This window comes from Rhinolophus sinicus, chromosome 3, assembly GCF_057876585.1.
Source record: "Rhinolophus sinicus isolate RSI-liver-muscle chromosome 3, RSI-T2T, whole genome shotgun sequence".
Taxonomy (NCBI): domain Eukaryota; kingdom Metazoa; phylum Chordata; class Mammalia; order Chiroptera; family Rhinolophidae; genus Rhinolophus; species Rhinolophus sinicus.
Window position 1 is genome coordinate 61,882,021 of NC_142503.1, and position 26,222 is coordinate 61,908,242.

Below are 26,222 nucleotides of genomic sequence, written 5' to 3' on the forward strand. Positions count from 1 at the left end.
ATAATTGGAAACTAAAATTCAAAAAGCAATAGCATTTACAATAGCAACAAGAAGATTAGAAAGAATTGTGAATAAATTTAACAAAACGTGTCCAGCGTCTGTAGAGATATATATAAATATACTATGTTTATGGATCAGAAGCTCCAATACTGTTTAAGATGTCAATTCCCCCCAAACTAATCTATAAATCTGAAACAATTTCATTCAAAATCCTAATAAGCCTTTTTGTAAACTAGCATGTTTATTCTAAAATTTACATGAAAATATAAAACACCTACTATAGCCAAAACACTTTTGAAAAAAAGTTTGAGTACTTACACTATTTATTTTAAAACTTTCTCTAAAGCTTGCTTAAAGAAAGACATATAGATCAATGGTACAGAATAAAATTCAGAATATTCCCATGACCAACCTATATCCAACAAATGCATCATATTAATGCAGTAGGGAAAGAGTGGTCTCTTTAACAGAGAGCTGCAACAACTACATACTCACATGTAAAAAAGAAAAGAAACTCTACTCTTACCTCATACTTTATATAAAAATTAACCCAAAATGGACCATCGACTTAAATGTAAGAGCAAAAACTATACATTTCTAGAAGAAAACATATGAGAAAAAACTTTGTGAGCTTGAGATAAATTCTTGTGATAGGACACAAAAGACATGAACCATAAAAAAAGAAAATCAGGGCACGGTCCTGAGCTCCTGGGAGTGACAGCACCGCCATCTCCTCTCCCTGGTGCTCTAGTATCTCAGTCCTCCAAGGATTCCATGATGATTTTAATGTCCTTCTCAAAACTCTGATATTCATCACACCTAGAAGGCATGCAGCTTGTTTCATACTTGCCTTGACTAACTATTTGGGCATTTTGAGGCATTTAACTTAGTTGGAAGAGGAAAGGTCCATGGGCCTTAAGTGTCTTCTGGACAGGGAGCTGCTTTCAGAGAGCAAACCTTTCCAAGAGAACTTTGATGATTTCACATTGAAGTTGCTATGACTTATGGTGTTTCTTACATCTGGTTTTAAGTAGATGAAACAACAGAAACTTCTGACTTGTGATACTCTAACATGAAAGTCATGGTGATAGCAGGAGTAGTGGAATGGTCTGTCCCTTTAAACATTTAAGATTCTCCTATGGATTTTGGTAAATGATCATTAAATTGTTTTCTAACTTTTAAAAAAAAAAAAAAGAAGAGAGAGAAAGAAAGAAAATTAGCAAATTGGCCTTTGTCAAAAATAAGAACTTCTGCTTTTCAAAAGACTATTAAGAAAATAGAAGAAAATATTTATGAAATATTTATCTGAGACAGGACTTGTATCCGTACACATAAAAGCTCTTACTACTCAAAATAAGAAACAACTCAATTTTTTAAAATAGACAAAAAATTTAAACAGACAATTCTCAAAATATATATATACAAACAGAAAAGAAGCACATGAAAAGATGCTCAGTATCATTATTCACTAGGAAAATGCAAATTAAAACTGCAATGAGCTATAACTAGATATAATGTATTCACTAGAGTGACTAAAATTAAAATATTAATAACACCAAATGATAACAAGACTGTGGAGCAATTGAACTTTCATACATTGCTGGTGGGAATGGAAAATGATACATTCACTTTGGAAACAGCTTAAATTATACATTTAAAATTGGTGAACTATATGAAGTTTATACCTTAATAAAGTTGAATTTTAAGAATCAACTTGACAAAACATTTTTAATTAGTAAAATAAAATTCTGATAATATCTTGTAGTGGTTTAACATTTTTGAAATACTACCCAATTTTTCCCCCTATTGTTCTTAGATTCCTCTTCCATTCAAGCAGTAGATATGCTCAGCTTGCCTCAGGAAAAGTAGTGACAGCAGAAAACAGAAATAAAGAGTGTTTTTCTTGACCTATGAATTTCAAAATCCTGGGCCTTGAAAATAATAGAAAGGACTCAGAACATATGCTTACCAAAGCCAGGCAGGTGAGTAATATAAAACAAGAGAATATGGGGACTAGAGTGAGCAAGTCTTAAACGGAGCCACCAGGTAACTCCAGCTGATTTTTACCATATGGAAATGTGGTTGCAGTGTTGCCAGATCAGTTTTCCCCCAAAAGAAATCTGGAAATTCAGATTTTTATGTTAATTTTCCCAATTTTTGAAATACTTCCCAAGCAAAAAGCACTCCTGTGGGTCAAATACAACCCATGGATTTATAACATCTGGCACAAAACAGAGATTTAGAACAGCTTTTTTAAAAAAGGAGGAAAGACTTTCTCATTCTGTGGACCTGATGAAAATTCCCTGGAAGGAAGAAATGAAGAGTCAAAGGAACAACAGATAGACATTTTTTCTACAAGAGAACAGAGGCAATCTGTGTCCCATTTCCTAGGTACAGACTCGGGGAGACAGGAAGATCCCACAGAATTGGATGAATAATGTGACAGCAAAGTTATTAGCCTCATAGAGTTTCCCAGGCCACACCTGGCCCCAGGGAGACTTAGACAAGTGGCACTATCAGGGAATTCTCCACATCTTAGCAGAGTTTGGGGACCACAGAAAGATTATAGTGTAATCAATAGCGTGAAAATTGCAGGAAGAGTTGTTTTACCAGCTAAAACTGTGGGATGCGAATGAGGGATAAGTCAGCAGCAACGTGTGATGACCAACTTCAGAAACAAAAATGAAGGATGAACGTTTCTACAGATGCTATGACTATGGAAAGATGAAGATGTCTAACAAGACCCACCTCCCCCACCCAAGAATTAGCAGAGCACTAGGAAAAGATAAGAGATCCCTAATTCCAGCCATCTGGGCAGAATAGGGACTCAAAATAGAAACTGAGTTATAAAAAAGTAATAAAAAGTATACTCCTCGAACATCTGACATATAGACTAAGATGTACTCCCATAGTCTGATGCAAGCAAGGAGGTTATCAAGGGAAAGGGGAATCATTTTATTTTGTTTACTTTCTTTAGATGAATTATGCCAAATAAATAGTGGATTTGGTAATATGCCCTGCAGATAGGCCACCAGAGCATAAGATGTTGAATCACTACTACTCAATAGACTACAGAAGTAAGCTCTTCAGATGACCTCTGGAACAATTTTATTAGACAGCTCAGTTACCAAACATATTTATTAAGTTTCCCAAATTCATTTTCAAGTAATAAATTGTCTCAGGGAAAGTTGAAATGATTGGTAATACTGGACAAAATGAGTAAAACTCATTCTGCAACTATTTAAATAAATACAATGACAATACCACCAGAATCTACTCGTTTACATTGAGAAAAGTACAGGTCTAAGGCATTAACAAGGAGGAAGTAGAGAGGTTGGCACCATACACGCATGCATGTGTGTGTGTGTAAAATTATATTTTCTAATTTTCCTAAAATGACCACATAGTCCTTTAGTTTCCAGAAATTAGAAAGTAATTTTTAAAATAGAAGACAAGTCTTTTATTTACCCCTTTAATATAGTCTTAGAAATTTAACAGCACATTGCCTGATTAAACAGGATTAATACCCAGATCTATACTGTTGCAATTACTCCAATAATTTAGGCAAAGTGCCTACTTTAGTGTGAATATTCAGATAACTGGCCAAACACTTCCAGCAGCTGTGGTACAATAGGAACTCTGAGTTTCAGTTTTGTTCTCTGTAACATGGGGACAAATATCTGCACAGCCTAACATTTACAAAAGTATCTAGCCCAGTGTCTGATACATAATAAGCCCACAAAAATAGTCACTGAATTAGCCACCACTGACTTCACGTCTACTGGCCTCTGGAAGAACTAATTAATGAAATATTTCTAGGAAAACAGTCACCTCCATCATGGTACTGTAGTGCTCTTCCGAAGGTACAATACCGTGTTTCCCTGAAAATAAGACCTACCGGACCATCAGCTCTAACGCGTCTTTTGGAGCGAAAATTAATATAAGACCCGATCTTATATTCTATTATATAAGATCGGGTCTTATATAAGACCGGTCTTATAGTAAAATAAGACCCAGTATTATATTGTATTATATTACATTACATTACATTACATTACATTACATTACATTACATTACATTACATTACATTACATTACATTAGACCTGATCTTATACTATAGTAAAATAATACCCGGTATTTATATTATATTATATTATATTATATTATATTATATTATATTATATTATACCTGGTCTTATATTATAGTAAAATAATACCCGGTATTTATATTATATTATATTATTTTATATTATATTATACTATACTATACTATATTATATTACATTACATTATATTATACCTGGTCTTATAGTAAAATAAAACTGGGTCTTATACTAATTTTTGCTCCAAAAGACGCATTAGAGCTGATTGTCTGGATAGGTCTTATTTTCAGGGAAACACAGTAGACCTTCCAGTAGTGTCACCAAGTGCAAGCTATCCCTAAACAACCACTTCCCATCCCTACTGCAGTATTTATGTTAATAAATGCAATGGGGTAAGTGCCTAAGAAGTCTCCTGACATGCTGCAGCTCCACTTTCATCTGAGAAAGTATGCCTAGAGTGCAGTGACTCCACGTTGCCTCTCTCCTCTCAACCTTCTAAGTGTGATGACTTGCCATCACTTAGAATAAAATCCAAGGATTTCACTGTGGCCTATTAGCCTCTTTGTGATCTGCCTCTGCCTAAGTCTTACCTCATTCCTACCACTGTCCCCCACCATCAGCTTCTTGCTGATCCTTGAACACACCCAACATAAGCTTTTGCACTTGACGCATCCCACTGCCAGGCACACACTGCCCTGAAACTCATACAGTTTGTTCCCTCACTTTATTCAGGCTCCTACCTAAAGATCGCCTCCATAGAGAAACTTCTTGACCACCCTTTCTAAAGTAGCATACTCTGTTATTCTCCATCCCCTGCATCTGCTTTTTTCCCCATAGCAAATCAAATATATATTTATTCACCTGTTGCGATGTAAGCTCCATGAGGATCGAGAATTCATCTCATTGACTATTTTATCTCCAGAGCCTAGAACACTGCCAGGTATAATGTGACACTGAAATATCATTGACAGTGAAACTGTTTGAATTAACTAAATGGAAGGATTTGAATATTCCAGGAAAGCTTTCAGCAAATGCTACTGACAGTGGAATGAGGAGTAAGAAGACCGGTGAAAGTTATGGTAACCATGTGAATCTAAAATGCCTGCAGATGGAAAAGGCTGGAGGAACTGGATTAACACTAGAATGCGAGTAAGATTTCTAATAGCTGGAGGGTGGTAGGCAACATAGAAGCAAACGGAAGGCCTTGGATGATTGAAGCCTGAGCAGTAGAATGGAGACAAATTTCTTTTTTTATCCCTCCCACTGTCCCTTCTCAACTCCCTTCCCCTCATGTTTCCTCTCACAGTCTCTACCCACTTTTGCCATCTCCCTTCCTCCTTTTCTTTTGCATCTTCTGTCATAAATTGTTTTTCAGTTGTATCCTCAAAAAGGTTTTTTTTCCCGTGAATCGGTAGTCTCAGCTCTCTAGTGAGAAACCGTTAAGAATATATTTGTTATTTCTTTAAGTGCCAAGGAGAACACCAACATCAACATCAGGATCAACTACTCATCATGCGGGCAACAGATTGAAACAAAGAATCATGAAGCCATTCCTTTTCACCTCCTACATCAAGAATTCTGAATGCTTTGAGACTTCAGCTGCTTAATTTTCTTCTCTTCCTTCTCCAGAAAATATCTTTAAAATATAATCAACATCTATTTTTTAGATTTACTGAGGTATAATTGATATATTTAAAAATTGCACATATTTAATGTATACATTTTGATGAGTTTGGACATATGCATATACCCATGATACCATCACCACAATCAAACTATGATCTCCAGTATATCACAATCAATATCTCTACCATCTCCAAAAATGTCCTTGTGTTTTTTATTGTTGTTGTTGTTCTGTGATAAGAACACTTAACATGAGATCTGGCCTCTTAACATATTTTATTTATTTGTTTATTTATTTTTTAATGTACCAATCTTTTTCTTTTTTTTTTCTTTTATGGAAGGCACAGCTTACAATGGCCCATGCGGGGATCTGACCGGCAACCTTGGTGTTATTAGCACCACATTCTAACCAACTGAGCTAACTGGTCACCCCTCTTAACATATTTTTAAAGTGCACAGTAATGTATTATTAACTACAGGCATTATGTTGTACAACAGACAACATCTTTGAATTCTATCCTCACATTCTTTTTTTAAAAATCGTGACACATCCATTAAAGTACATTTGCTGAAATCGTAAGCCTGGCATTTCCTTTTTGTAATTAAGCTGATCTTCATGCTTACTCAAGTTAAAATAAATGAAAACTGGAAAGCAGTCCCATATGATTGTTTACAAATGATTGTTTCTGTGGATAGATATATCCCCACCCCTCATCAAATGCCACTGGACTTGGTGTTCAACTGGACTCTTCAAAGAATAATTTCTAATACATTAGAGGCAGCCAGCATAATAATATCTATTAATTTCGGTCAAGTGTCTCCCAAAATATCATACCCCAGAAGGTCAACTTACTCATTTTGAAATCCTTCCATAAGAGGTTATAGCAGAACATTATCTCTGTAATTCAAAATGAGTCTTGAGAAAGTAAACCGTAAATCAAAATTTTAGGAGAAATTCATAGTGAAGTTCACATTTTGCCCATTAATCCTGGAAAGCAAAGAAAAATCAAAGTAAGGAGAAACGGGTTTAATTTTTAAAACACCAGGCATATTTACAAGTGACAAGGTATTATGATTTATAAACTACATGATGATCTACTTAGAGTTAATCAACATACTCAATAACAAGATACCCAGTCTTAAATGATTTATTTCTTTATTTTGGTAACCAGGCTTAAATTAATTCCAATTATAACCATAAGCTCAAGACATGAGAAAAATAAGTTAATTCTACAAATTCAATATCAAAAGCTGAGAACATCAACCTTCTCTGTGTCTTCCCCTGTTTCATCTTTCCAATTCCCTATACCCACACTTCCTGTCTCTGTCGTATGTTCAAGTCTAGAATACAGTCAAGTCTGATAGGATTAGTGTAAAATATGTATAACTAGCAGTGTGACTTTATTATTTGTTTTTCTTACTTCCAGAACTAAAGGGTGTAAAAGAGTGATCACTTGTGTGTGTGTGTATGTGTGTATATAGATGATAGATATAGATGATATAGATATAGATATAGATATAGATATAGATATAGATATAGATATAGATATAGATATATAGAGATACAGATAGAGATACAGATAGAGATACAGATAGAGATACAGATAGAGATACAGATAGAGATACAGATAGAGATACAGATAATCCTCACCCCTCGCCAAAGCTGTGCCTTCACTTACACATGTATATTCAATAGAAAATGTGAAAGCACAGAATAAAACAACTGTTTGTATTCCTCTGTATTAGTACCACAACATATTTACTAATAGTGAAGAGACTGTTCCAAATTTAGGTTAGCAGCCTAATTTGGCTTAAAACAAAACGCATCTCCCCAAAGCTTCCCATTTTGAAATAACTTATAACCATAAAAGGTAATTATTTACAGGACAAAACAATCTAGAACAATAGTATTAGCAGCAAAATATTCTGCTTTTCATTTTCACTAACTTGGTGTTAACTTAATAATGTGACATTACTATCAGTATAGTACAATAAACATGAAAAGGTGCCCAACATACAAAGAAAATATGAAAATCCCTAATGACAACAGCAAAAACAAAAATTATGTTTTCTCTTTTCCTTTCACATGCCCTTTGTGAGAGCATATGACCTTGTTATCTACACATTTAATAAAAATAAAACTGCCAGTGTGCCTAGATAGAGGCTTCAAAAATCACTAAGGAAAATTATATTTCTCTGTACCCCATAAAAGATCTATCATACAAGACCCAGTTCTCATTTTCTTATGTTAGAAGCTGTACTAAATGCAGTTAAACAAGAGAAAATATCTAAGTAACTCTCAAAAGTAGCATACATAATTATATCTTCGTTGAAATCTCAAATCTTACATATCTAAAGATTTAAATCACCTTTAAAACAGAATTTATCAAAATTCTAAACTCATATTGTGTTTATCTTTTTTGAAAGTGAATATAATCCTAGGAAGATGCTTGAATGTGATGTTACTCATATAAATAAAGGCATATAGTTATTTTAGGATTATTAGAAAAACAGACATCTGAATGGAACATTTCCCTCATTAGATATTATCATGTTAGCATATTTTTCCTATTTACAATTGTACTACAAAATAAAATGAGCTGGTTTTTACCCTTAAGTTTCTCTATAATGTATATTGCCAATAATGCAAATACTTTAATTGCACATTAGAAGAAGCTCATGTTCCTATAAAAATTACTATAGAAATTAGACCTGAAGAGACCTCATAACACCGACAAAAATCAAGATATGACTATGTCAAATTGGCAGACCAGTTACCACTTATACCAAATATTAAACATTACTTTTAAATTAAAAGCTATCGTTTTGAAAATCCCAGGCGATTGCACATGGGTCATTAGAATGTTATTTGGTCTCATCCTAAATTAGTGCCAAAGTAAATCAGTTAAATAAGAATCAATTAGCAAAAAACTATATACTAAGCAACTGACTTAACAAAATGGACAAACTGTATTTTCAAAAAGCAACTCACTCTTTTGTCAAAAATACACTTTTGGGGCTTGTGGAGCTTTTCTGGAAAGCAATTTGAGGTAATATATATCAAATGCTAATGTTCATTCTCTTTGACCAGTAATTCTACTCCTAAAAATTAGCCTAAGGAAATAATCTGAAATGCAAATAAAGGTTTTATATATAAAGATATGCAGTCCAACATTACTTGTTGGAGCAGAAGGAAAAAACGCAAACCTCAAAAAGAGCAGCTTAGTTTAAAAAATGAACTATGAAGTCATTTAAATCACAATTATGAATAAAATGCAATGACTTAGTAAAATTCTCAGCACACATATTAATATATAAAATACACCGAAATATTTAGAGTGACTATCTTTGGTTGGCATAACTATAGGTTATTTTTATATATCTTTTTTCTCATTTTTAGAAGCTAATATTATTATTCAAGAATATTTGCATATTGTGTATTGAACTATTATAAACAAAGGGTTTTTGTCCATAGACATTTCGCTGAGTGGTAGTCATAAAATATTTCACATGCACAGTTGAAAAAGGATTGCTGCTTATAAGTAGATGATTATCACCAGCTGGCTTCTCCTGAAGCACCAAGGACAGTGGTACACTTCCCCTATCAATATCTAGCAAATTAGTACAGCATTCATGTTAATAATTTGAATTTCCATCTAAGGGTGAATTTACTTAATAAATGGTTGCATTTCTCATTAGGGTCAGTTAACACAACAAAACTGTTTGAAAAAGGGATAGGAACCTATATTTAGTGAGTATGTAGCAGACATGATGCTAAACCTTTTACATATTTCATTTAACCCTTATAACACTGTAAGGTAGTTATTATTATACCCATTTTTTAGAGGAGGGAACTGAAGTCCTGAGAGGTATGTTAATTTATCTAAGTTCACAAAGTTAGTAAATAGTAATACCAGACTTTGAACCCAGCTTTTCCCTACACAGAACGCCTAATGATATCAGTGAAGGAAATCAATGATGGGATTATTTATATTGCATAAAATAATGGTTTTGAAAATATTTCAACAATAAATACATAATTTTGGAAAAAATCACTATTTACTGATCATTAATAGTTTTTAACAGATTCCACATAGTTAAAAGAAAGACAAATAAATGTTTTAATTAATGTTCAATAAGATAATGCCTAATATTAACTATTAGGATATTAATATTAGATATTAATACTTGTGGTATTGAACCAAATGAGCCTGAGATGGCCAATGAAAATAACAATAGAAACAAATAAAGAAATAGCTCCCTGTCACTTCTGAAAGCTACATAAACACAATCTCACTCAAGAAGATAAAAATTTAATTTACTACATTGTAATATATAATTAATGTTAGACAACTGTTGATCATTAAGTAGAAAATGGGGGTGAGTAGTTACATACACACCGAGTAAACAAATCCCATAGAGTGGTATATTTAGTCCCTAATAAAAATCAACACTATATTGATTTAGGAACTAGAAGCAGATGAAATAATTTTAACAGTTTCCATTTTAACTCTTAAAAATCCAATAATTAAAAAATTTAATCTGAAAATTACTTGCCTTTACATAAAACATTTCAGCGATTTCTAGATTTTTTCTGTTCGGATAAAACTATTTGAAATCATAGCTTCTAATAATTTAATCTGTTAAAATGCTGCTAATCAAGTCAGAGTTAAATGGCTATGGTTCTTATTCACAAACATATGATCTGAATAATTTTTGCCTATTTTCACCAATATATAAAGCCTACACTATTTATACCAGTAAGATGATTAAACCAAGTTAAGGCTCATGTGTCCTGTAAATTTCCAAAGAAAAATTTTTGTTGCTGGTAAATGCACTGAGGGTCAACTTTTAATAAATTAAAATAGACAAGGGAATTTAAACTGCTATAGACAATCAAGGAGCAAATTGGGACTAAGACACACACACTAAGTATATAAATACGCGCAAATATATCTATACGCATATTTAACAATGATATACTCTTGAAAACCAAACACACACACACACACACACACACATCTCTTTGAAGATATAAAGCAATTAAGACTCTGTGGTGGAACAACAGACTCGTTTATGTAAAGTAGACCTAGCTCAGCCATTGTTCAAATTTAAACCCTGGTATAGCATGGACAACCTACTCATGGAAAAATCAAGAAATTAATTAGCATGCCCCCTCCCAGATCATTTGCAGTTTATTTTGAATTTAAATGAAACTAACTTATAAAAATTATATCAGTATGCCTTATGTCTTCTTTATAAGTAATTATAAATAACATGATTTAAATAAACAACTAAAAGATGGATCAAAATTATAATATTAATTAATATTACCTGAGATTATTAACCAAAACAGAATTATAGATAAGATGGAAAGGATTAATTAAATCTGTTGAGTTACAATTACAAAATTAATGTCTTCTAATGTTTTAATAATTATAATTTTCAATGTTTATGTAAAATTGTCAATCTTATCACATTTATAACTTGTACAAGATTTGTAAATATAGATCAAATTTTAACCAGTTCAGAGAGTAAAACAGGTTTAAAAAACAAAAAGAATCTCATAGTAATTTCTGAAAATGTGTTAACAATTTGTCACAGTGACTCAGATGGTAAGATTGCTCACCTTACTCGTTGTTATAGTCCCAGAACCAAACATACTGCCTGCAACACTACAAGTAGTCAATTCTATCAAACCGAGGTTACAGTTTTCAACAGGCCATGCCAAATTACTTTTTAAGTTAAGATTTCCTGTCCTGAATATTTTAGTACATGTATGCCTATGTAGATTTTTCTGGGATGAGGAGTAATATCGTTCACCACTGACTCAAGTGACTATATGACACCAAAAGTGTTAAAAGAGGAGTAATATCTTTCACCACTGACTCAAGTGACTGTATGACACCAAAAGTGTTAAAAGCCACAGACCTGAACAAAATATGGACATGCTGAATGTAGGCTGTGTCTCTCAAACACAGAATAGAGAGCTAAGTAAGGCACCACTAGAAATAGTTCAGAAGAAAAAGGTCTGGGAAGGGGAGTAATATCTTTCACCACTGACTCAAATGACTATATGACACCAAAAGTGTTAAAAGCTAAAGACCTGAACAAAATAAGGACATGCTGAATGTAGGCTGTGTATCTCAAACACAGAGTAGAGAGCTAAGTAAGGCACCACTAGAAATAGTTCAGAAGAAAAAGGTCAACTCTGGAAGAAAAAGAAAGGGGTTTTTTGGTTGTATTTTTTTCATTTGTTGCTTGTTGCCCTTGTTGTTTTGCCTATTTTAACCAAAAATAAGATAACCACGATTCTTCATTTACTTCACCTGGCACAAATGCAGCCACTGATACAGTTACAGTGCAGCACACTTTAGAAGGAACAGTACCATTATAATTAAGTTAAATGTATCTACAACAATATGAACAGGTATGAGGATACATAAAATAAGTTACCATATAATTCTCTTTGGAATCCAGAGTTTAGCTTATTAAATATTCTTTTTATTAATTTCTGTCATTCTTGCTTGCTATAACTCAGTAAAATAGTGGCTAAACCTCACACAATAAAGTAAGCTAGATTTCACATTAACTCTCCCTTTATGTCTCACTTAAATCTTGTTTTCATTTTGAGCATATCTATTTATAGGTGAACACTATATAACCCTGCTCTACCAAGCTCACTGTATGTGCCCATCCTCATACCAACTGAAACTAAAATGCTATAATTCCACATCATTACATTAAGCAAGAGCCAAGTTTCAGATTTTACACTGTCTGATTGCTAAGATCACATTAGCTCAGTACTAGTGGTTTAGTCAGTATATCAACTATTGGTATTAAATCTTTGAATGCAATGAAAGTTAACAATGCTATTTTTATGTTGTGCAGAAAAAAAATCATTCAGTCTGTTTTCCCTTTTTGATTACAGTTCATTTAAGGGAAAAATGTTGCTGTATGGCTTGACAATGTTTTATGTGTCTTCGGCTGATAGAACACACAAAACGTTTGAATAGGCCCATTTATTTGAGCAGACGTATTAAATAATACTTTAAATGTGAACATGCATGTCATAAATTTTGTAGTCTCTTTAAAGTAGGATAAATCTGGTATTTAAAATAGTCTTTGTTCAAAGCCATTTTTTTTCTAACAGTCATAAAGGGACTCTGATTTGTGCTGCATGAACAATGCCAGCATCATCATTTTAATGTTATCCATATGGGCTTCTAATAATAGATAAGAGTCTACATTTGTATTATATGTCTTAGAGACATTTAAAATCTAGATAAGGAAAGGCTGATTTCATTGGCCCCATAGTTAAAGGAAAGCAGACCCTAATTAAAAGAATTCTGTTCTGAATTAACTAGTTTGACATGTGCTAATTGACAGTTCCTGTGAAATGGTTCTAATTAAAGTCAATATGTCTTTTTCAATTAAAAGGAAATTAAGAATATACTAATATACATTAACAACTTAATCTGCCTTCAATATCCCATACATCAGCTGCTTTTTCCCCCCTAACGTTATTGGAGAACCATCTGACATGAATCATCTACTGTTTGCTTATGGTATCTCATTATTACTTCACAGGAGCACAGCAGTAGTATGTATCCCCTTGGGGAAAAGGATAACCTGCACATGCTTTAATTTTCAGAGCTCCCAACTCTTAAGTTCATTAAAAATAAACCCGCCTTTTTGAATTTCAAAAATGGACATTTTTAATAAAAATCTTTACTAACTGAAAACAAAGACAAGTGTTCTCAATTAGTGGTCTTTTTACTATAGGCCTTAGAGGTAATTGCATTCTGATGGAAAGAAGACTGGACTATGTTTTCATCAGTTGGCTTGATTCAAAGCAAAGCTTGATTTGAGCAACATACGACAGAAAAAAAATCTTTCAAATCATGTTCTGTTTCCCAAGTGAAACTTTGAGGAAATCTCAGGTGGGAATACTTCGCTTTGTATATACAACAGGAAAACAGAAAGCAAGAGTGCTTAAATGCCAGCACTAACAGAAGGCCCACCGTATTCACTGAAAATGTAGCATTAGAGAAGCTGTTTATAGCAACATAATTAAATATTCAAATATGCATTACCAAAGCTATGGTGTTGGCAATTTCAATGCTAGAGAAAGTAACATTAAACTCAAGCATCAATACTAATGTACACAACATTAACATCACATGAAGAACTATGAAAAAGATTAAAACTGTTTCTTAGTATATGATTATAATTTAGACATTTTAATTATAATAAAAAGATTTTTTTAAAGAAAGCTTTTATACTATCAATATACTATAAGCAAACCTTTCATATGATATAGCTTATATTTTTTTTAATTAAAGTTTATTGGGGCAACAATGGTTAGTAAAGTTACATAGGTTTCAAGTGTACAATTCTGCAATACATCATCTGTATATCACATTGTGTGTTCATCACCAAGAGTCAGTTCTCCTTCCATCACTCCTTACCACCCCTCACTCCCCCCACCACTCTGGTAACCACTAAACTATTGTCTATATGTCTATGAGTTTTTGTTTCTTTATTTGTCTTCCTTTGTTGCTTTCGGTTTTATATTCCATTGTCATGCAGGATGTCATGCGGGGACCCCCTCCCCCCCCCCCGCATAAGACCCCCCTCCCCCCCCCGCATAAGACCCCCTCCTGCCCCCCCCCCCCGCGTAAGAACGCAGGATATGGTGAGGCCAAAAAGGAACACCCAAGGGGCCATAGATAGGGGAGTCATACCACTATATTCTCGCTGGTGGCTGGGTTGGAGACACAGGAATCAGGAGCCACATGATCCGCAACCTGCCATCCACTTCTCTGCCAAACAACCTCACTTGCTGATTGCAATCCGCGCTTGCTAGCTTAGCCACGGCAGTTATATCAGTGGCTAATGGTTAACCAGTAACAGCTAATGGCCAACTAGTCACAACTGATAGCTATCTACTACCCAAGCCAGGACCTTTCCATGTGAGGCCGAGAGCCTGGAAACTGCTCTCTGGGACTCTGTCCCCACACCCATATATCAGTGAAATCATACGGTTCTCGACTTTTTCTGTCTGACTTATTTCACTTAGCATAATAATCTCAAAATCCATCCAAGTTGTTGCAAATGGCACTATTTCATCTTGTCTTATGGCAGAATAATATTCCATTGTGTATATATATCACATCTTCTTTATCCAATCATCTATCGAAGGACACTTTGGTTGTTTCCAAATCTGAAAACATTTATCCGTAAAGATATATGTGCTCCGATGTTCATTGCAGCTTTATTTACAGTGGCCAAAATATAGCTTATATTTTGATGAGTTCCATCATAACTGCCCCTTTTATCAGAGTTTAAAATTCAACCATAAAATGTAGCTACTTAAAGAAACAAAAAATTATTTTACTTAATTTTGACAAAACTAGCTTTTTCATGTTTAATACAGATTTTTTAAAAAAGTAACAAGTTACTTCCACTTTTATTAACTTACATTTTAAAAGATTAAATTTGGTGTCACCTGTAGCATTTCAGGTGAGAGATGGAGAGTCAGCCAGTCAATCAACCCAAGATCTCTCTTTGAAAGCATCTTTTCCCAAATGTACTCTATTATTCTTTTCTGAGTAGTTACGAAAAACTTTAATGAAAACCATCTTAAGTGGGATTCTAAAAGCAGCTGAAATCTAGTGAATTCCCAGAATGAGTAAATGCATATTAACCCACATTCAAAAAAGCACCTCCTTAAAATTGAAAATACAATCAGACTCAATAGTCAAAATGCAGTGCTATTTATCTTCATGTGGAGCTCTAGTTTGATTTTCAATCTTAGGATCTTGCTCCTCGAGCTGGCGCAGACTGGAAATGCTGCAGTAACAGCATGTACTCAGCTTTTTGAAATGGGAAAGAAGCCAATGCACCAACTTTTCTGCCCAATTAAAGAGCATTGTCTATAGCAGGCCTACACAACATAAGGCCTGCAGACTGTACATAGCCGTGAAACAATTGTTCATGACCCACCCACAGATTTGATAAGGGGGAGCAAATAGAAAGACAGACAATATGGCATCCATGTAAGCAACAAGAGATAAAGCTGTTCATATACTCCACATCTCAGTTCACATGTTACAATGACAGTACCCCATATCTAAACTCAGGAAGTAAATCAACGTGGTCTGTCAACCCTTCCAACAGAGGCACCACTGTACCAATGCTAGACCAGTATAAAAACTTCCTAAATAGCAGGAATAATATTGAACTGAAAATGCGAAAACCTTGTAGCATTTTCCTGACAGCTTATACTCTTTCAACAGTCAATAAATATTTATTGATGATCCTCATGGTTTATAATTTCTATAAGAACTTGTTTTCATGTCTTTCTCTTGCTCTTGTCATTCAATTACCAATGGGTGACCATAAAACTTATTGTCCAAACTGGAACACTTTTAATAATGAACAGGGAAGGGAGAAATGTCATGGAAGATGTCAGAGTAGGGAGCTCTAGAGTCAGTCCCTCCACAAAGACAGCTATTGAGCTGGTAAGAACTATTAGAGTCAATTAGTATTTCAGAATGCTGGAGTCTAGTTGAACACTTACAGCATACAGGAGAGCGCTTGACAAAGAAAGAGACTGGTAAATTTTGGTGAATTTCAACATTACACATACTAGCTGAAATCCTCCAGTCCCAAAGGGATGATGGTCTGATCCTGATGCAGCTTTCTGGCATCAGGGTGGACAATAGGAACCTTCTCCTCCAAAAAACAAAGTTCTGTATTTTATCTACCTAAAAGTTCACTGTGGGGTCCTCACAGAAGCTGGCCATTGGTTCAACCCTAAAGTGTTGAAGCAGATTCACTGGCATTGTTGAAGGAGGTTAAAGAGTCAGAATACCCTTTTTAAAAATGTGTTTTTTTCTCTTATTGGATCCAAGCATTTAAGGAAATCCCTGTCAGGTCACTGGCTGACCACAAAAATAAAATACACAAACTTCAGTAACCACACATGACAAGGAATATAGTCTTTGCAAATACAATTTGGAAAAGTCACTAAGCAAATGAACAACTGCAATCTTCATCAAGTAACAACAGCAATCCTTGGTGTAGAGGGGAGAATCTGATTTCCAGAATTACATTACAATATTCAAAACGACCAGATCTCAACAAGAAAATTACAAAGCATGCCAAAAAAAAAAGAGGAAAGTATGCCTCATTCACAGGAAAAAAAATAAAGTAACAGAAACCACTCTGAGTAAGCCCAGACATTGAACTCACTAGACAAAGACTTTAAATTTTACTGCCTCAAATATGCCAAAGAGCTTTAAAAGAACTATGGAGAAAGAAATAAAGGATATCCAGAAAATAATGTATGAACAAATAAAGATTATCAACAAAGAGACAGAAATTATTTAAAAGATTAAAGTAGAAATTATGGAACTCAAAAGTACAATAAATAAAATTTAAAATTCACAAAAGGCATTCAACAGCAGATATGAACAGGAAAAAGAAAGAATCATCAGATGTGATGATAGGGCAATTGTAGTTACCCAGTCTGAGAGACAGAAAGAAAACAAGTGAAGAAAATGAACATGGCCTAAAAGACCTATGGAAAACCATCAAACGTACCAAGACATACATTATAGGAGTCTCAGAAGGAAAAGAGAGTGAAAAAAAAGCGAAAAAATATTTGAAGAAATGTTCAAAAACTACCCAAACTTGATAAAATACATGGATATACACATGCAAGAATCTCAGCAAACTCGATGCAGGACAAACTCAAAGAAACCCACACCACAACACATTATTATCAAATGTTGAAAGACAAAGACAGAGAGATTCTTGCAAGCAGCATAATACAGCAATTTATCACATACAATCATCCTGAAAAAAATTAACAGACTGTTTCTCATCCAGAATTATGGAGACCAAAAGGCAGTAAGACGATATATTTAAAGACTTGAAAGGGAAAAAAAATGTCAACCAGGAATTCTGTATTCAGCAAAACACTCCTTCAAAAATAAAGGAGAAATTACAACATTCCAAAAAAACAAAAGCTAAGGGAATTCATTACTAATAGATCTGCTCTACAAGAAATGCTAAAGGGAATTCTTTAGGTTGAAACTAAAGGATACTAGAGAGTTAACTCAAAGCCATACAAAGAAATAAAGATCGCTGGTAAAGGTAACTACATAGGTAAATAAAAAATGTAGTATAATTGTATTTTTGGTATGTGACTCCTCTTTTTATTTCTTATATCATTTAAATGATAAATGCAGAAAACAATAATTATAAATTTATATTAACGGGAACACAATGCATAAAGATGCAAATTGTGGCAATAATAATATATAGGGGAGGATGAAGCCAGGTAGGAGTAGAGTTAATGTATGTTATTGAAGCTAAGATGGTATGAATTCAAACTAGATTTTTATAAATTTAGGATGTTAATTGTAATCCCATGGTAACCACTGAGAAAATAACTAAAAATATATACAAAAAGAAATGCAGAGGGAAACAAAATGGTATACTAGAAAAAAATCAAACACAAAAGAAGGTAGTTTTGGTAGAAATGAAGAACAAAAAGGACATGACACATCAAAAACAAATGCCACAGTGGCAGAAATAAATTCTTCATTATCAGTAATCACTATAAATGTAAATGAGTTTAAATCACCAATTAAAAAAACATATTGGCAGAATTCATTTTTAAAAAACATTATATAACAATATGCTGCTTGCAAGAGACTCATTTTAGACCCCAAATCATAGATAGGTTGAAAGTGAAAAAATGGAAAAAGATATTCCATGCAAATAGTAACCAAAAGGGAGCCAGGCTAGCTATACTAATATCAGACAAAATGGATTTAACATCAAAAACTGTTGCAAAAGACATTTTATAGTGACAAGCGGGTCAATTCCCCAAGAAGATATAACAATTATAAAAATATACACACCAAATATCAGAGTCTCAAAATGTAAGAAACATACAGTGACAGAATTAAGGGAGAAATTGTCTACAACAGTCAAAAGCATCAATAGCCCACTTTCAATAATGGATAAAACATGGAGAAAAAATCTGTATGGATATAGAGGACTTGAAGAACACTATAAACCATCTGCACTTAACAGACATATACAGTACACTCCACCCAACAACAGCAGAATATACAACATCTGACAATTAACTTCACAAACTTGTTGCAACGATTATTTTTTAATATATCAGAGGATTATTCATTATGAATTTGTACCAACTGGACAAACAGTTAACCAAGTTTACTATTTGAAAGTGCTAAAAAGGATGTGTGAAAAAGTTAGACGACCTGAACTTTTCGCCAACAATTCATGGCTTTTGCATCACAACAATATACCAGCTCACATGGCACCATCTGTGAGGGAGTTTTGAGCCAGTAAACAAATAATCGTATTGGAATACCCTCCCTATTCACTTGATTTGGCCCCCAGTGACTTCTGTCTTTATCCGAAGACAAAGAAACTATTGATAGGAAGACATTTTGATGACATTCAGAACACCAAGGGTAATACGACGAGAGCTCTGATGGCCATTCCAAAAAACAGTTCCAAAATTGCTATGAAGGGTGGGCTAGGTGCTGGCATTGGTTCATAGCTTCCCAAGGGAAGTACTTTGAAGGTGACCATAGCGATATTCAGCAATGAGGTATGTAGCACTTTTTCTAGGATGAGTTCGCGAACCTAATTGTCTGACCTCATATATTCTTAAATGCATGTGGAACATTCTCCAGAATACACTGTAGGTTAGGCCAAAAACAATTCTCAAATTTAAAAATATCTGAATCATACAAAGTATCTTCTTTGACCACAACGAAATGGAGCTAGAATTCAATAACAGAAGGAAAACTGGAAAACACTCAAATACGCGGAAATTAAAGAGCACACTCTTAAACAACCAATAGACCAAAGAAAGAATCACTAGGGATTTTAGAAAATACTTTGAGATAAATGCAAATAAAATCACAATATACCAAAAGATATAGGATCCAACAGAAGCTCTGAAGGAAATTTATAACTGTAAACACCTACATTAACAATGATCTCAAATCAACAACACAATTTCACATCTTAAGTAACTAGAAAAAGAAGAGCAAACTAAACCCAAAGCCAGCAAAAGGAAGAAAATAAAGATTATAGCAAAGATAAACAAAACAGAGAAGAGAAAGTCTATGAAACCAAAAGTTGGTACTTTGAAAAAAATCAACAAAAATGACAAATCTTTAGCTAGACTAAGAAAAAAGAGAGAGAGAGAAGATGAAAATAACTAAAATAAGAAATGAAAGCAGTGACATTACTACTGATCTTACAGAAATCAAAAGGATTATAGGATAATACTATGAACAATTCTATACCAACAAATTGGACAACCTAGATGAAATGGACAAATTCCTAAGCACACACAAATTAGCAAAACGGACTCAAGAAAAAGTAGAAAAATCTTAACAGACCTGTAACAAGTAAAGAGATTGAATCACTTAATAAAAATCTCCCAACAAAGAAAAATCAGGACCATGTGGCTTCAGAGATGAATTCTACCAAATATTTAAAGGAAAATTTACACTCTCCTCCTCAAACTGTTCCTAAAAAAACAAAGAGGGAACACTTTATACCACATTTTATGAGGTCAACATTAACCTCATATCAAAGCCAAACAGATATCACAAGAAAACTACAGACAAATATCTCTTACGAATATACACACAAATTCCTCAACAAAATACTAGCAAACCAAATCCAACAGCACATTTAAAAAATTATACACCATAACCAAGTGGGATTTAACTCAGGAATGCATATTAAAATGAATCAATTTAATATATACCATATTAACAGAATGAAGGAAAGAACTACATGATCATCTCAAAACATGCAGAAGGAGAATTTGACAAATTTCTACACCCTCTCATAATAAAAACACTCACAAACTAGGATAGAAGGAAACTTCCTTAACATGATAAAGGGCATTTGTCAAAAACCCACAGTTAACACCATACTCAACGGTGAAAAAAATGAAAGCTTTCCCTAAGGTCAGGAACAAGAAATGATGCCCACTTTGACCTCTGCTGCTCAACATTGTAGAAAGTTCTAGCCAGAGCAATTAGTCAAGAAAAAGATAAAACGTATGCAAATTGATGATGCTTTTTAGAATTATAAAGGAATAAAACTATATTTGCAGATAACATAATTCTATATACACAAAATTCCCTAGAATCCACAAAAAAATTACGAGAGCTAACAAGTGAATTCAGTAAAGTTTCAGGGTACAAGATCAACACACAAAAGTCAGTTCTGTTTACAACAGCAATAAACAATCTGAAGAGGAAATTAAGAAAACAATTCCATTTACAATAGTATTCAAAAGAATAAAATACCAAGGAATAAATTTAATGAAGAAGGTGAAGGACTTATCCATTGAAAACTACAAAACATGGCTGAAAAAAAATATAAAAAGTCCTAAATAAATACAAATCCACCCCATGTTCATAAATTGGAAGACTTAATATTGTTAAGATGATAATAGTCCATAAAATGAACTAAGTTCCCCAAATTTATATGGTACTGCAAGGGATCTCGAATAGCCAAAACAATACTAAAAAAGTAAAACACAGTTGGAGGCCTCACACTTCCCAATTTCTAAACTTACTTCAAACCTACAGTAAACAAAACATTGTGATACTGGCATAAGGATAAATATAGAGACCAAGAGAATAAAATCAAGACTCCAGAAATAACCCAATTATCTATGGTAAATAATTTTGGACAAGACCATTCAAAAGGGAAAGAACAGTCTTTTCAAAAAATGGTGTGGAAACAAACAGATAAACACATACAAATAATAAAGTTGAACCCATATCTTATTTCTTGTATAAAATTAACTCAAAATAAATCAATGACCTAAATATAACAGATAAAACTATCAGAAGAAAATACAGGTGTAATTAACCTCATATACGACAACGGATTCCTAGATTTGACACTAAAAGCATGAACAATAAAAGTAAAAATAGACAAATTGGACTTCATAAAAATTAAGTTTTTTTGTACATTACAGAATATTATCATGAATGTGAAGAAACAACCTACAGAATGGAAGAAAAATTTTGCAAGTCTTACATCTGATAAAGGATATGCAAAGAATCCTTACAACTCAACAGATAACCCAAATAAAAAATGGGCAAAGGACTTGAATAGACATTTCTCCAAAGAATATACACAAATAGCCAAATGAGCACAGGAAAAGATTTCAACACAGGAAAAGACAATGGTCGTTAAGAAAATGTAAAATGAAAAAATACTTCACAACCACTAGCAAAGGTTTAATCAAAACAATAAAAAATAAGTATTGGCAAAGATACAGAAAAATAGGAACCCTTGTACATTACTAGTAGGCATGTAAAATGGTACAGCTGCTGTGGAAAACAAACAATTTGGCTGTTCCTCAAAAAGTTAAACACAGAATTACAATATGACTCAGAAATTCTGCTCCTAGGTATATACCTAAGAGAAACAAAAACATATGTCCACACAGAAACTTGTAAATGAATGTTTATAGTAACATTATTCATAGTAGCCAAAAGATAGAAACAGCCCAAATGCTCATCAGTGAATAAATGAATAAACAAATTGGGGTATGTGAGGGGTGTGTGTGTGTGTGTGTGTGTGTGTGTGTGCAAAATGAAAAAAGAGAACCTTTCCAAAATTCTAAGATGTGATGTGAGCCTTAAAAGTGCATAATTATGACCCAAAAAACAAACAACCCAATTAAAAAATGGGCAGAAGACATGAAGAGACATTTTTCTAAAGAGGACATACAGATGGCAAACAGACATATAAAAAATGCTCAACCTCACTCATCACAAGAGAAACGCAAATAAAAGCCACAATGACATAGATATCACCTCACTCCTGTCAGAATGGCTATCATCAATAAATCAACAAACAAGTGCTGGTGAGGATGTGGTGAAAAGCGAAGCCTCGAGCACTGTAGGTGGGATTACAGATTGGTGCAACCACTATGGAAATCAGTATGGAGGTATGGAACTACCTTACGACCCAGCAATTCCACTCTTGGGTATTTATCCAGAGAAATCCAAAATACTAATTTGAAAAAATATATGCACCCCTATGTTTATTGTAGCACTATTCACAATAGCCAGGACATGAAAACAACCTAAATGCCCACCGGTAGATGACTGGATTAAGAAACTGTGGTACATTTATACAATGGAGTATTACGCAGCCATAAAGAAGAATGAAATTTTACCATTTGCAACTATATGGATGGACCTAGAGAACATTATGCTAAGTGAGATAAGTCAGACGGAGAAAAACAAATACCATATGATCTCACTTATATGTGGAATCTAAAGAACAGAATAAATGAACAAACTAATCAGAAACAGCCTCAGAGATACAGGGGAAAAACTGAGGGTCGCTAGATGAGGGGGGGGATGAGGGAGAAGGTGAGGGGATTAGAAAGCACAGTTGGTAACCACAAGATTGCCACAGGGATACAGTTTGGGGAAAACAATCAATAATATTGTAAAGATTTTGTAGAGCATCTGATGGGCACTTGTCTTATTAGGGAGACCACTTCAGGAATGGCGTAGGTGCCTGACCACTGCAGTGTACACCTGAAGCTGAATAATAATAAATGTCAACTATAATTTAATATATATATATAGTCACAGGATGTGGAGTACAGCATAAGGAATAGAGTCAGTGGAACTGTAACAGCTGTACACGATATCAGAGGGGTAGTAGATTGGGGAGGAGGGTTATCACTTTGTGAGGGATATAAATGTCTCACTACTACATTGTTTTGTACACCTGAAACTAATAATAATAAAAAAATTTTAAGTGCACAGTTATGAAACGTAAATGTTTACAGAATTTTCACCAAGAGACAGGAGTACCTAGGCCTGCTCAAGACCATGTAATGGAGGTAAGTTAAGAATCCTAAGATAATACCCACCTTTTTATTCTATTCGGAAAAAAGAATTCATTCCCAAAGTTTTTAATCTTTAATATATATGTACATGTATTATATAAAATTTTGTAATATGTTATATTTGTATGTACAAATATGGCTATTATTGGATATCTAATTTTTAAGAGAAAATAAATTTACTTCAGAACACTACTTCTCAACTAGTTATGAAGTATTTTGGAAATGTTCTCTTCAAACAAATTTTCTGAATTGATTTTACAACTTTAAAACCAAGAAAAGAATGTTTTTGGATACTATAAACTAAAACAGTATACACTTTTTTAAATTGTTATAGAATATAGATAGCATTATTGATAAACATCATGACTATGATCTGAACAGAAACAAGAAACTCAATATCCCCATGCTGAAAGATTAAAAGAAAAATAATGAATGAATTATTTATTTCTCCAGGACTAAGTATCCAATTTTCAAATATTATTAGGTATCCCTGAAAGTTAACACAATCAGAGTGAAACAAAAAGAAACTAAATTCCTTTATTTATTCATAGACAATAATATGAAATAAACACAAACCCCACATTTCACCTTTGTCTTTATGTACATAATTCACAAAGCATTCTGTTTATGTCCTGCTTTGATCAAGCAGGCTTATCCATGAGGAAAAGAAACTATGTTGTTAATGCTAGCTAAGCCCATCAGATAAATTTTAGAGCCCAGGAAAAATATATTTTTGCAAGAAGTCTATTTAAGAAACAGAATTTGGGACATGGCATAGGTTGACCCTTGTAGGAGGAATGCCCCTCTTTGTCAGAATAGTTTTTATTCACATCCTTTGGCTATTATTATTCTCTTCTCTCACTCCCATGTCTCCCTACCTTGAGTATTCTGAAATAGTTAAGCACTTCTTTTAACATATGCATTATAGAAACTGTTTGCTCTGTTAAACAGATAAACATGTTTTCTACATTTATTTGTTCATGAGTTGAAAACAGAGAAGTACAAGGTGTTTTAATGTCTGTCTGGCTTTGCCACATAAAGTAATTGCTCCCAGGCATTAATTTGCATACATGATTTTTGTGATATTTTTCTTTTGTTGTTCTTGTTAAGTGAATATTCCTCTTTGGTATCTCAAAGTACAAAATAACTTTTCTGTTTCTGATCCTTTTATAGGATTCAAGATCCCTGAGTGCATGATAGACGGTCACTTCCTCGTCAGCAAAAAAAGACATACTACATGCAGGTACATAGGTCACTTTCTAAGTGTTTGCTTTAGTTAGCTTCCTCTTGACTGCAAAAACACATATCTGCATTAAATGGCACAAACTTTCAATAAGGCAGCTTACATACTACATGAGAAGAAACCCAATGACTCTGAAGTACTCTGCCCATGTGAGTGGACCCCTGAAATGTAGCCCTTTCTTAAATTTTTGTAATACATTCAGTAGAGTACTTTTTAAAAAGATATAACTCTTGCACATGTTTCAGTGATTAGTAGTAACTTTATCTAGTCATTCCCAGGGACTGTGAGAGATACCAAATAACTCAGAAGCCCTGCTTTCTGTTTGAGTTTCTATTAATGCAATGTGGAGGATGTGCATGAAGAATGATGAAGCAGGAAATGACTTGGATAGCAATGAAGATATTATGCTGTGTTTGTTTAAGTTGCTGTGTGAAAGGCAAACCTTTCCACTTCCCTCATCAGTGGAGCTGTGATTAAAACTCTGGCTGCCGAAAACCAAATATAAGGTTGTGTTCTCTTCACCCAGCTGTCAATCTTTCAACTAGTTGGTTTACAGGTTCTGAGAAAAGACATCCTTCTGTTTTAAACATGTGGATGAAAGATCCTGCTTTGGCAAATTCAATGAGACAAAAATTTGAGCTTTTTCTCTTAATTCCACATTATTGGGAAACAGTGACAACTACAGGACCTTAGATTGTTCTCCTGTTGAACACTGTTTTTACTTATTAAATGATGTTTTATTGTCTCCACCTATAAACTGACATTTAAGTGTATATACTATATTCGAGTACATTTAATAAAATATGTATATATAAAGCTAAGTTAATGTAACTTTGACAGAGAGTGCATCATAAATATGTGGGGGAAAAAAGGCAAAAGCCATAGCCTAAAATATCAGAAAAAGTTAACGTCAAGATTCCCATTAGCTTTATCGCATTCCTCATGCTTTGACTAATCATGTAATGTAGTAAACACATTGCATGAGCTCATATAATTTGAATCAAGGGTGAATTAGAAAACATTTTGCTTTTAAGTTAGCTGATCAATGTACAGGTTTAAACATCATATATGCTATTTTTGCACTGAATTTTCTAAGTGCTTTTTAAAAAAATAACTGAAGAAGTATTATGTTTCAAAGTTTCTTTAAAAATAAGTTTTATAACATAAAAGAAAACCATAATGATAGTATCTCTTGGGGGTTACCCTGAAAATTAGCTTTCTTTGGATACATTTAAAGTACTCGTAGCCTAAAGAAAGATATAATATTCTTTCTTGCATTGTTT

The 26,222-nt window shown here is 33.6% G+C and overlaps 1 protein-coding gene across 5 annotated transcripts in view; it reads right to left on the reverse strand.

The window, feature by feature from the left end:
• The window catches only part of LOC109448683 (uncharacterized), a 149,536-nt gene that overhangs the window by 44,972 nt on the left and 78,342 nt on the right, over positions 1-26,222 (reverse strand). For all 5 annotated transcript variants that reach the window (XR_016020693.1, XR_016020694.1, XR_016020696.1 and 2 more), the window contains one exon: positions 6,582-6,716. The gene's annotated coding sequence lies outside the window, so the exon portion shown is untranslated. The remainder of the gene's footprint in view (positions 1-6,581; positions 6,717-26,222) is intronic.